Genomic DNA, 13,335 nt, shown 5'->3' with positions numbered 1-13,335 from the left:
GAAACATTTCAACCTTAACTGGCTTATAAAGAGTATAATTTCATTGGAAATCTGAAGGACAACACATGTAGAGACCACATTATTCAAAATGCCCAACGTCATAGATCAGACAATTGCAAATAACCGAATTTCTAGTTTTGAAATAAATTCCCCAATTCATCTTTTGCCTAATTTGCTTGTTGTTTCATTATATTTATTTATTTTTGTTTATGTTTTTTTTTATTTCTTTTATTATTTTTTTGACCGGGTTAATTTGCCTTCTCTGTTCAATCACTTCTCTCATTCCAGTTCTTATGTCAAACCTTCCCTAATTTTGATCATGTCAACTAGCTTTACAGGTTCAACATTGTTATGGTCCCGCGCGTAGGATCTCGTCACGGGTCGGTCCACCGGGAGAGACTCCTGTCTTCCCTTGCCCTTGGCCTTGCGTACATACCCTATGGTGGCAACCGTGGGTGATTTGTCCAAGAGATCACCCGAACTCTCCTCACTCTCTTTCTTGACTGTGAAAACCGAATGCCTTTATTTTAATTCGTAGCTCCTTAAATAGGAGATTACAGAAGAGAACTCCTTGTTGGATTCGGCTAGGCTAGGGTAATCCAACTCAAACTAAAACTCCTAATTTCCTACTCAAACTAAAACTCATAACTCTTACTTAAGAAGATAAAATAAGGATAAGATAAGATAAGATAAGATAAGGGATAAGGGATAAGATAGGGATAAGGGATAAGATAAGCTGGCGGCAAGTTGGCTTGACGTGTCTAGATAAGGGTGGGCCCACCCCTGTGAGCTGTCGTGTGGGCCCCGCTCTGCTGCTGCTGCTGGGTGCGTGTGCGCGGCTCATAGTGCCGCTGCCGTGTGGTGCCCGGCATGTGCACAGTGCATGCTGCCGGGCTGTGCGTGCTGCGCGCCATGGTGCCGCTGCCGTGTGGTGCGTTGCTGTGCAGCCTGCTGTGCATGCTGCTGCCTATAACTGTTGCCGGATGGTGACCCATAACAAACATTCTCCAGCAACAATCCCAAGAAATCACCCTAAACGACCTTTCGGTTTGGACCACCGCATACCATAGCATGATAGCAAGACAATTTTCATGTTTGAATGAAATTGCTGATAACGAGCAAATCAAGTTTCATTAACAGATCAGATCAGTAATCTCAACAAGCAAGAAAGAGATAATGGTGATTGAAAGAAAAACAAGAATACAGCATTGAGATCGACATTCTCATTCAATTCAATAATCAGAGAAATCATATCGGGAAATTAAGCACAATGAACAGGTCATCAGACAAAATTGCAGAGATATAATGGATAAGAACGACTAAAAAGATTGTCCTATTTACAGAAACCCGAAACATTCACAGCCTCGACATGTACTTTGGAAAGTCTAGCTTGCTCTGAAAGATTGTATAAAAGCAAAATACCACTCAAAACCCCCCTTAAACAGCAAACGTGATACATGAACAGTCCAGTTTGGCGTGTCTTTCTGTGTAGTCTTTCAGTTGTTTACAAGTTGAGAAAATCGTTTTTCGGTTTATTCCCGTTTGGCTCGTGAAATATCTAGCCGCCAAAAGACAGATTGCTGAAAAGACGCAAAAAACTCATTTTGGGCTGATTTCAGAAAGTTTTAAATGAAGTTTTTCCCATCTTTTGCATTTTAATCTTGTGCGGAAAGATGCACAGAAAGATGAGCGTGTGCCAAGCATGCTTCGGGCTGCTCAGATCTTAATGCAAAAAATCAATGCGCCTTTTACATGTCAGAGCTATCAGAAGATCTTCCCAAAAAAATATACCAAACGGGTCTATTGATTCTCAATTAAAAAGCTAATTCTCATTCAATCCTGATATTTTTGCTGTGTTTGTTACAGATGGTTTCTCAAATTTACTTTTTGCATTCATCATTTTAAAAGAAACTCTCAAGTTTCAATTAGAAAAAATATGGTTCATAGCATATGGCCAGTTTTCATAATACAGGCTACAGAAGTATAATTGGTTTTCATAATACCAATTACATAAGAAAGCATTAACAAGCATTTAGTAGTTAGTATTCATATAAGCAGCTACTAACATGAATGGTTTACAGGAAAGCATTATCAAGAGCTCAATAATTGATGTTCACAACACTGATTATATTCCATCTTTTGAAAATGATTAGTAAACTTTTGCACATTATTATAACTTGGATATTGTATTATAGATTGTGTTTGGTTGCAATGCAAATAAATTAGCACTAATACGAAACTATGGCATTGTAAATGGTTTGAGTGTAAATCCTGACCCTTTTTTATGTTTCAAATGTTAGCTTGTTTTGTTTGAATGCGGTAAAAATGAATAAAATGAAGAGATGAAGTAGAATAAAGTAAAATTCAAAACAAAATTGAACGGGAATTTGCATTTTCTTCATTTGCACTCCCATACATTGGTGCTAGTGCAAATAAAATTGCATTGCAATCAAACACAGCTATAGGGATTTCTACAGAAATCCATTTAAAAGACGACAAAAATGGTATTAACACTTTGACATGCCAAGAAAGACCAAATTGGCCAAAATTGCAATTTCACAGTTTGGATTGGTGTAGTAGTTCTAGGGCCCAAATGGGCATCATATTATGGGGGTTGATGTGGAAACCCAACTAAAAAATTACAAAATTGGTCTCAACACATAGACACGCTAAGAAAGGTCAAGCTAGTGGATGTAATGGTGGCTCCAATGATCGATTGGGCATCGTCTTTTCTAGGTGGATGTTGTAAGATATTAAATAGATGGTGAAATTAATCTCAACACCTAGACACATTAGGCAAGTCCGTTTTAGCCAAAAATATGATTTCATAATTATGACTGTTAAGGGTTGTTATGATAGTTCCAGCACTCGAATGGGCTACATATTTTATGGGTAGATGTGGTAATCTATTTAAGGGATGATAGAATTGGTCTTGACACTTTGACATGCCAATACAGGCCGAATTGGCCAAAATTGCAATTTCAAAGTTTCGACCTATACATGCCAGGAAAAGTCGGTTTAACCAAAAGTGCAATTTTACAGTTTTGACCATAAAGAGTTGTTATGGTTGTCCCAATGGTTGGATGGGCATCATATTTTAAGGGTGGATGTGAAAACTCATTTTATTAATGGTAGAATTAGTCTCAACACTTGGACACGTTAGGAAAGTCCGATCTAAGCAAAACTATGAATTCGAAGTTTTAATCGTTAAAGACCATTATAATGGTTTTGATGATTGGATATGAGAACCATCTTTTACAAGTAGATGTGGAAACCAGTTAAACAGATGGTGGGATTGATCTTGAAATTTTCATATGTTTGGCAAGGTCAAATTGGCCAAATTTGCATTTGTTTAGTTTCAACCGTTAAGGACTTTCATGGCTAACATGGCCCAGCAAGATGTGTCTAAATGTCAAGACCAATTCCACCATTTGTTAGATGGGTTTCTACATTCAACCCTAAAAGAGAGTGCCCATTCTATCATTGGAACCATCATAATGGTCAAAACTATGAAATCACAATTTTGGACGGTTAGTCCTTTCTTCATGTGTTCAGGTGTTGAGACCAATTCCTCCATCCGTTAAATGGATTTCACATCAGCCACTAAAAAGATGGCATTCATTTGGCCTTCAAAACTACCAATTTTTCCATTCATCAAATGAGTTACCAAATCCACCCGTAGAAACAGTACCCAACTAGCCACTAGAAATACCATAGCAGTCTTTAATAGTTGCAATTATGAAATCACAATTTTGTTAGTGCAGCCATGCTTACTGTGTCCAAGTGTCAAGATTACTTTCTCCAACCATTAAATGTGTTTCCACATCCGACCTAAAAGATTGTGCCCATATGGCAATCAAAACCAATGTAAGAGTCCTTAATGGTCAAAACCTTCAAATTGTAGTTTTGGTTAGACTAGATTAATTGTATAAGTTCCAAGATCAAAATTTTCATTATTAAATACATTTTCACATCAACTCCTAAAAGATTGTGCCCATCCAACCACTAGAACCACCATAACGATAAATAATGCACAATACTATGAAATCGTTGTATTAATAATGTTGACTTTCCCTGGCTTGTTTAGCTATCTTCTTCATCCGTTAAATAGGTTACAACATCAGTCCCTAAAAGATAGTACCCATTTATACCCCAGAACTATCACAAACGTCCTTAACAATTAAAATTACTAAATTGTAATTTTGGTCGGCCAAACCCTTCTCAACATGTCTAGATCTCGAGACCAATTCCACCATGTATTAAATTTGTTACCACATCCACCCATAAAATATGGTGCCCAACCAGCTGCCAAAGCCACTTTAAGAGTCCTTCATGGTTAAAATTGAAAAATTGTAGTTTTGGTTGGTCCAAAACTACCTAGTATGTCCAATTGTCAAGACTCTTTTCATCATCCAATAAACAGGTTTCCACATCCTCCTATAAAAGACTATGCCTAGCCTGCCATCGAAACCGCCACAACAATCCTTACTGCTCAAAACTATGGCTGGCTCAACCCTTGTCTTGCATGTCTAGGTGTTGAGACCAATGGGTTCCAAGTACCAGGAGTAATTGTGCAATCTATTATACATGTTTTGATGTCCATCTGTAAAAGATGGTCCCCATTTGATCACTAAAACCCCTAGAACATTCTTTAATGATCAAAACTATAAAATCACAATTTTGGCCAACTTGGCAATGTTTAGTGGTTCTAAGTGTTGGAACAAAATACACCATTTGTCATATGGGTTCCCAAATTTGTAAGTAAAAGATGGTGTTCATCCAATTATTGGAACCACCATAACGGTCATTAATAGTTGAAACTACGAAATCAAATTTTTGATCAGCCAAATTCAGTCTTGCATATATACGTGTCAGCACCACTTTCACCATCCATTACATGAGGTTCCACATCCACCTGTAAAAGGTGGTGCCCATCAACTACTTGAACCCCATTGTAGACAACTCATTTTTACACCCTTTAGTCTTTTTGCATCACTTTGAGCTTCAAGCATATTTCAACTAATCTTTTAGCAGATTCAAGGGTATTCTTGAAATTTTATTAAAATTTAGACCTCTAGGTTGATAAATCCAACACTATACGTACATAGAATCCAAAATTCAAAATCTAACAATACAAAGATCACCCAAATCTGACACCATTTACCCCTTCATCTTATGACCCAAAGCTGAAACCAATTCTGATCGTTCGATACGGCCATTTCGATCATAAACCTCATCTCACATCAAGTTAGAAATTGAATGTCATAGATATGTAGAGCTCAAAATTCCAAATCCGGTGACACCAAGATCACTCAAATTTCACACCATTTACCCATTCATCTTAAAACCCAAAGCCAAAATTGTCTAATCAGGCTCATTTTGATCCTAAATCTCACATCAAGCTAAAAATTGAATGCCATAAGTATGTAGAGTCAAAATTTTCAAATCCGACGACACCAAGATCGCCCAAATTTGACAATGTTTGCCCCTTCGTCATAGGACCTGAAGTTGGAACCAATTTTGATAATCCGATTGATGTTATTTTGATCATGAAACTCATCTCACATCAAGTCAGAAATCCAAAGCCATAAGTACACATATTCCAAAACTCTAAATATAACAACACCGTGATTACCCAAGTCGAACATCATTTACCCCTTCATCTTAAGACCTGAATTCGGAATTGATTCAAATCGTCTGGTTGGGGTCATTTTGATCCTGAACCTTGTCTCCCATCAAGTTAGAAGTCCAACACCATAAATACATAGAGACCACAATTCCAAATCTAATGATAGAAAGAACACCCAAATCCAACAGCATTTACTCCCATTCATTTCAAGATCCAAAGTTGGAACCAATTCTGATCAGGATCATTTTTTATCCTAAACCATATCTCATAGGAAATAAAAAATCCATCCCTGTAGATGCATAAAACTCAACATCCTGAGTCCAACGATACTAAAATCATCCAATTTTGACACAGTTAACCCCTCCATCTTGATACCCAAAGCTAGACTCAATTTGAACCCTTTATTTAGAATCATCTTCACTATAACTTCGAACCTAGGGACCTACACAATCAGGTATTTCTCCCAGCCTCTAGAACAATCTTAAAATTTAAAATTTAACCAGCTACGGAGTCTTTATTCAATCAATCCAATCACCAAACTTGGAATGTTCAATTTAGGCAAATTTATAAAACATTCCACTTATTGTCTTGATTGATTCAGAAAATCTCTCTCAAGGCTATCATGCCAACCCTTTCTCACATTTAATCTCCCTCCAAAAATATTTTAAACGTCAACCATTGATCTCTCCAAAATCAAATCTCAACCATCCATTCCCTTTTAGAAGCATTCTTAAAACTCTATAAATACTCCCTTTCTCACACACAAGGACACATTTTAGTATAAGGAGAGAACTTGGCAACTATTAGGCTAGACAATACCTCCCTCCACATCCAAAGCAACACTAGCCTTCCCTCACCCACGTCCAAACTCATGAGAACACCTCCATCACATCCAAAGACTCTCCTAGGCATTTTATGCCACTATTATAGTTTATAACAACTTTATTTTCACTCATCATACATAACCCTTCCCACACATCCTAGGTGCTTAGGATTTGTTTTCCATGACCGCAACACCCCTTCCACTTCACCCACAAGCTACGAAAACCCAATTGCCATCTGAAAACCAATCCTAAAACCTCGAAGACATGGCTAAAACTTGCTTGAATTTGATAATTGCTACAAAAAGTAGAAGGCATCTAGAAATGTTTCTATTGTTATTAGGTAACATAGCCTCTATTTTAAGTGTTTCAAAATGGTTCGGAAATGGAGAAAGACATCCAAATGACCTAAAGATTTGAGAAGAGTGCAGAGTTCATGTTGAGATTACTACCAATGCATGGAGATTAATGACTGGAAAACTTCGGGAACTTAGGATATGACAATAGCATCTTCATGTTTTTAGGCCACGACTAAGGTAATTCTCTTGATACTGAACCTATGGATTCTAGAAGGGAATGGAGGGCTAAGATTTGAGAATGAGAAGACCAATGGATGAGATTTAAAGTACTTTTGGAGGGAGATTGATTGAGGAAAGGACTGTCAAGACAACTTTGAGAGAAATTCTCTCAATCAATCAAGACAATAAGTAGAAAATTTCACCAATTTTCCTGAATTAAACATTCAAATTTTAGGTGATTGGCTTGAATGATTGGAGGCAAGGTTCAAACTTTCAATACGATATGCCCCGTATCAGGTGTAACATATCATTGCATTGACAATACGCCCCTACAGGGGTTGTATCGAGCTGTGACCTGATTCAGGGGGTGGACCATCCATAGATTGGCCCCTCTGAACCAGCTTCAAAGAATAAATAAAAAGGGAGAGTGAGCTTCAATACAAGCTGATATGCCCATACCAATGTATCAACTTGTATCAATATTTTAAACCTGATTGGAGGCTCTTTAGCTGGATAAATTTTAAGGTGGTTCTAGAGGATGGGATAAAGATCTAGTTGTGTAGGTCCTAAGGTTCCAAATTGTAGTGAAGAAGATCCTACACAGAGGGTCTAGATCGAGTCTAACTTTGGATCTCAAAATGGAGGGGTTAACGATGTTGAGATTTGATAATTTTGGTATAGTTAGATTTGTAATTTCGATCTCTGTGCATCGACTGGGCTGGATTTTTTATTTCTTATGAGATATGGTTCAAGACCAAAAATGATCCAAATCGGATGATCGGAATCAGCTCCGGCTTCGAGTCTTTAGATGAAGGGATAAACATCGTCAAATTTGAGTGATCTTGGTGCCTTCAGATTTGGAATTTTCAAATTTACAAACCCATGGTGTTTTATTTCTGACTTAATGCGAGATAAGGTTTAGGATCAAAATGATACCAATCGAATGATCATAATTAGTTTCAATTCTGGGTCTTAAGATGAAGGGGTAAACAATATTGGATTTGGGAGATCTTGGTTTCATTGGATTCAAAATTTTGGGCTCAATGTGCCTTGGTGTTTGAATTCTAACTTGACATGAGATGAGGTTCAGGATCAAAATTATCCTGATCAGACAATCATAATCGATTCCATCTTTGGGTATTAAGATGAAGGGGTAGATGGCATCAGATTTGGGTGATTTTGGTATCATCAGATTAAGATTTTTGGGCTCTACATACCTAGTGTTGGATTTTTTATATGATATGAGATAAGGTTCATGATCAAAATGGTCTCGATCGGATGATAATAATCAATTTCAACTTTGGGTCTTAAGATTAAGGGGTAAATGGTATCGAATTTGGGTTATCTTGGTATCATCGGATTTATATTTTTGGATATATGTACCTATGGTGTTAGATTTCTAATTTGACGTGAGATAAGGTTTAGGATGAAAATGATCCCAATCAGACAATTGGAATCAGTTCTAGCCTCAGGTATTAAGACGAATAGGCAAACGGTATTGGATTTGGGTTATCTTGGTGTCATCGGATTTGGATTTTTGGGTTCTACTTTCTATGGTGTTGGATTTATTATTTGACATGAGATAAGGTTTAGGATCAAAATGATTTTGATCAAATGATCGAAATTGGTTTTGTCTTTGATTATTAAGATATAGGGGTAAACGATGTCAGATTTGGGTGATCTGGTTGTCATCAGATTTAGATTTTTGGGATCCACGTACCTAGGGTGTTGGATTTCTAATTTGACTTGAGATAAGGTTCAGGATCAAAATCGAACGATCAAAATCATTTTGGCTTCAAGTCTTAAGATGAAGAGGTAAATAGTGTCAGATTTGGGTGATCTTGGTGTGATTGGATTTGGGTTTTTAGGCTCTATATGCCTTCGTATTAGATCCTAGAGGTCCAAACTTTTGTAAAATTCCACAAATGTCATAGGATTGGCTGAGAGGTTAGTTGAAGCATACTTGAAGCTCAAAGTTCAATTAACATACTAAAGAATGCAAAAAAGGAATACTTATATCACTTAATGATCAATAGCCAGCCAAACCCTATTTTGTAGTTCTAGGTGTCAGGACCAACTACACCTTTTGTTATATTAGTTTCCACTTCCGTGGGTAAAAGATGGTGCTTATCTGAACACCAAAACCTTAGTAATAATTCTTAACAATTGAAACTATGAAATCACAATTTTGTTTATCTAGCTAGACCTACCTTATTTTGTGCTTCCTAGTGTTGGGACCAATTCTACCATTCATCAGATGGATTTCTATATCCATCCCTAAAAGATGGTGTAATTCTAGTTGCCAAAACCCCATAGCACTCCTTAAGGTTAAAACTACAAAATCATAATTTGATCAGCCTAACCTTATCTCACATGTCCAAGTTTTGGGGCCAATTCTGTCATCTGTTTCTATATCCATTCCTAAAAAGATGATGGCATGTCTAGGTTTCTATTGTGTAGTGTTAAATCCTCTTGAAGATTAGTTATAACAATCAAAAGGTGAACCTATCTATCCACTTTCAATTAGCTCCAATCAACACATGACCTCAATAGATTAATTGGAATAGCTAAATCAAATTCCATTCCTAATCTCTCTCTCTCTCTCGTAGAAATCAGATCATAAAGCTTCTAAACATGGGGAAACCCATATAATAGATCATGGAATTGGTCCTATGGCATCTAGACATGCCAAACAAGATTGAGTCGACCAAAACTGTAATTTCATAGTTTCAACCATTAAGGAGCATTATGGGAGTTATGGTGGTTGGATGGGTAATATCTTTTACCTAGAGATGTAGAAACCAATTTAAAAGATGGCATCATTGGTCCCACCACCTAGAACCATAAAACAAGGTTAAGCTAGCTAAAACTATGGTTTCATAGTGTTAACTGTTATGGGTTATTAACAGGGCTCTGACACCGAAATAATTATGATCTTTTACCCAATAATGTGAAAATCAATATAATGGATAGCATAATTAGTCCCGACACCTAGAACTACAAAACATGGTCAGGTCGGCCAAAACTGTGATTTAGTAGTTTCAATTGTTAAACACTATAGGGTTCTGGCAATTGGACGGGCACCATCTTTTCTAGACAAATGTGAAAACTCATATGATAGATGGTGTAATTTATGAGCCACTAAACAAGATTGTACTAGTCAAAACTATATTTTCATAGTTTTGACCATTAAAGATTGTTATGTGAGTTCGATGTGGAAACCCATATAACAAATGATGCAATTTGTCCTAGTAGTTTGATCCACCAAATATGGTCAGGTTTGTCAAATGATAGAAATGGGCACCATCTTTTATAGGTGGGTGTGGAAACTGATATAACAAAAGGTAGAATTGGTCCCGACACCTAGACACACAAGATAAGGTAGGGCTAGCCAAAACTATGATTTCGTAATTTCAACCATTAAGGACTGTTGTGGTGGCTCTAATGGCTGACCAGACACAATTTTTTAGGAGAGGATGTGGAAACTTGTTTAATAGATGATGGGCATAGTCTTGACAGCTGGACACGCTAGGTAAGGTTAAAAACCCATCTACTCGATAACAAAATTAGTCTTGACACCTATACACACCCTATCAGATCGGCAAACCATCACAATCCTTAATGGCTAAAATTTTGAAACTGCAATTTTGGCCGATTTGACCTTTCCAAATATGTCTAGGTGTCAAAGCACATTTTTCCATCAATTAAACCAGTTTCCACATCTACCTATAAAAGATGGCTCCCATCCAACCGCCAAAATCACTATAATGGTCCTTAATGGTTAAAACTTCATGTTCGTAGTTTTAGCTAGCCTGGCCCTTCTTGACATGTACAAGTGTTAAGATTAATTCTACCATCGATGGAATGAGTTTTCACATCCACCCTAACTGGCGAAATCGTAAATGACTAATCTTGCAATAAGTCCCGGATCTATGTAGAATTTGGTGACATTTATACTTTAAGGAAGTGGCTAAGCTCCTAAGTTAGTAGTTTGGATCATTTCTTTGTGTGCAACATGCTGATAACAGTTCAATAACTCAAGTCATGTATTCACATTTCTCTAAATAAAAACAAGTGTAATCCATCAGCACCATCTACTCCATCATACATCTCCAAGGCAGTATCAGCTATAATCAATAACACCAGCTATCAAGCATCAACACTAGTAAGCACCAGGTACGCAATCATCAACTCTCTCATCTCTTACATTGTAACTCAAGCATTTTCTCATTGCAATAACACTGTTTCATTTTTACATCAGCATCACCACAATCATTACATTGCATCAATTACGAGAGCTCTGAGTTCCGTACGCCCCTAATCCTCGTATTAGGTGGTTGACCCAACTCCTGACATCAAAGCATATTTTGAACTTTAAAGCCAAATGCCTGAAGAGCTATGTATGTTGACTTGCCCATGTCAAACATGCATGGCTCAGGTTTAAAAACCTGTTGGATGTCTTTCAGTTGTGCTTAACAAGGAAATACGTTGGAATGACTTTCTCACACTCAACAATTTTCAGCAAAAAAAAAAGATTTTTCCATTGACAAATGTCATCTTTCCTTTTTCATCAATTATTTATCAAATCATGCATCCTGAAAAATCTTAGGGAATTATCTAATGAGAGATTCTACAATTCCTTTGTTGTAGGGACAACTATTGTGGGTGAGAGATTTCATTTCAAAAACCCCTTCGGAAGATCCAAGGATTAACCTGTGTACGACAATCTTTTTGTTAACAATTGAACAAGTTCTAAACAGCTATGGGAGAATACCATAGGAGGAGATTCCAAGGGCATCATTTTTAATAAAAAACGACTGTCTACTTTCAACCAACACTTTTGTCATGGAAATGTTTTCAAGCAGCATTCTTTTGAAATAGGACAGTCATTACATCGTATTTCAGTGCAAAAAATGGGTTGTCTCCTCAAGCATTGTTGTTCGGATTATCATCCTCCAACAAAGAGGGGCAATCTATAAGCACCCCATTTTTGTGCCCTTATTCTTTCTATGGCACTTTGAGTTTCAAGCATACTTCAACCGACCGGGGGTATTTTTAGAATTTTTAAAAAGTTGAAGCCTCAAGTATCCAAGACCATAGGTACATAGATCCCAAAAATCTAAATCCAACAACACCAAGATCACCCAAATCTGACACCGCTTACCCCTTCATCCTAAGATCCAAAGCCAAAACTGATTCCAATCTTCAAATCGGAGTCATTTTGATCATAAACCTCATTTCACATAAAATCAGAAATCCAATGCCATAGTTAGACCCCAAAAATCCAAATTCAATGACACCAAGATCACCTCGAGTTCAACACTGTTTACCCCTTCATCTTAACACCTAAAGCTATAACCAATTCTGATCATCCGATCAGAGTCATTTTGATCTTGAACTTCATTTCACATCAAATCAAAAATCTGTGACCATAGGTATATAGATCCCAAAATCCAAGTGCAATGACACCAAGATCACTCAAATTTGACATTGTTTACCCCTTCATCTTAAGACCTGAAGCTGAAACCGGTTTTAATTGTCCAATCAAAGTCATTTTGATCCTAAACTTTGTCTCACATCAAATCAGAAATATGAGATTATAAGTACGTAGAGCCTAAAAATCTAAATCCAATGACACCAAGATCACCCAAATCTGACACCATTTACCCTCTCATCTTAAGACGTGAAATCGGAATTGATTCTAATCGTCCGGTTATGGTCATTTTGATCTTGAACTTCATCTAACACCAAATCAGAAATCCAAAACTATGGATACTTAAAGCCTGAAAATTCAAATCTGACAACACCAAGATCAACTAAATCCGACACCATTTACCCCTTCACCTCAAGATCCAAAGTCAGAACCGATTTCGATCATCCGATCGGGATCATTTTTATCATGAAACTTATCTCCCATGAAATCTAAAATCCAACCTTGTATATGGATAGAGCTCGTAATTCCGAGTCCAACAGTAATAAGATCATCCAATTCCAACATCGTTAGGAATCCTTTCGTTTGGAATCCTCTTCACTACAACTTCGAACCTAGGGCATCCCACGATTAAACCCTTTTCCCAACCTCTAGAACCGTCTTAAATTCCAAGATTTGACCAGTTAGGGGCCTCCAATCAATCAAGCCAATCACCTAAACTTGGAATGTCCAATTTAGGTAAACATCATCCATTGATCTCCCTTGCCTCCTATCTCAGCCCTCTATTCCCCTCTCAAAAAATCTATAAATACACTCAATACACACAATTTAGCTTAGGGAAAAAACTCTACCCACAGTAGCCTAGATAATACCCCCGTTTCATGTCCCAAGCAGCCCAAGCTTCCCAAATCCATGTCCAAACTCATGAGAAAACCA

The 13,335-nt window shown here is 37.2% G+C and overlaps 1 long non-coding RNA gene across 1 annotated transcript in view; it reads right to left on the bottom strand.

The window, feature by feature from the left end:
* Positions 1–509: 509 nt before the first annotated feature.
* Positions 510–13,335, bottom strand: part of LOC148874697 (uncharacterized) — a 33,707-nt gene continuing 20,881 nt past the window's right edge. Inside the window, exon 2 of the long non-coding RNA XR_016098160.1 lies at positions 510–1,108. This is a non-coding gene — a long non-coding RNA (uncharacterized LOC148874697). The remainder of the gene's footprint in view (positions 1,109–13,335) is intronic.

The sequence above is a fragment of the Nelumbo lutea genome, chromosome 1, assembly GCF_056320005.1.
Source record: "Nelumbo lutea isolate HS-2025 chromosome 1, American lotus-T2T, whole genome shotgun sequence".
In the NCBI taxonomy this organism is placed as follows: Eukaryota; Viridiplantae; Streptophyta; class Magnoliopsida; order Proteales; family Nelumbonaceae; genus Nelumbo; species Nelumbo lutea.
Note: the sequence above shows the minus strand (reverse complement) of the source record. Positions and strands in the feature narration are given on the sequence as shown.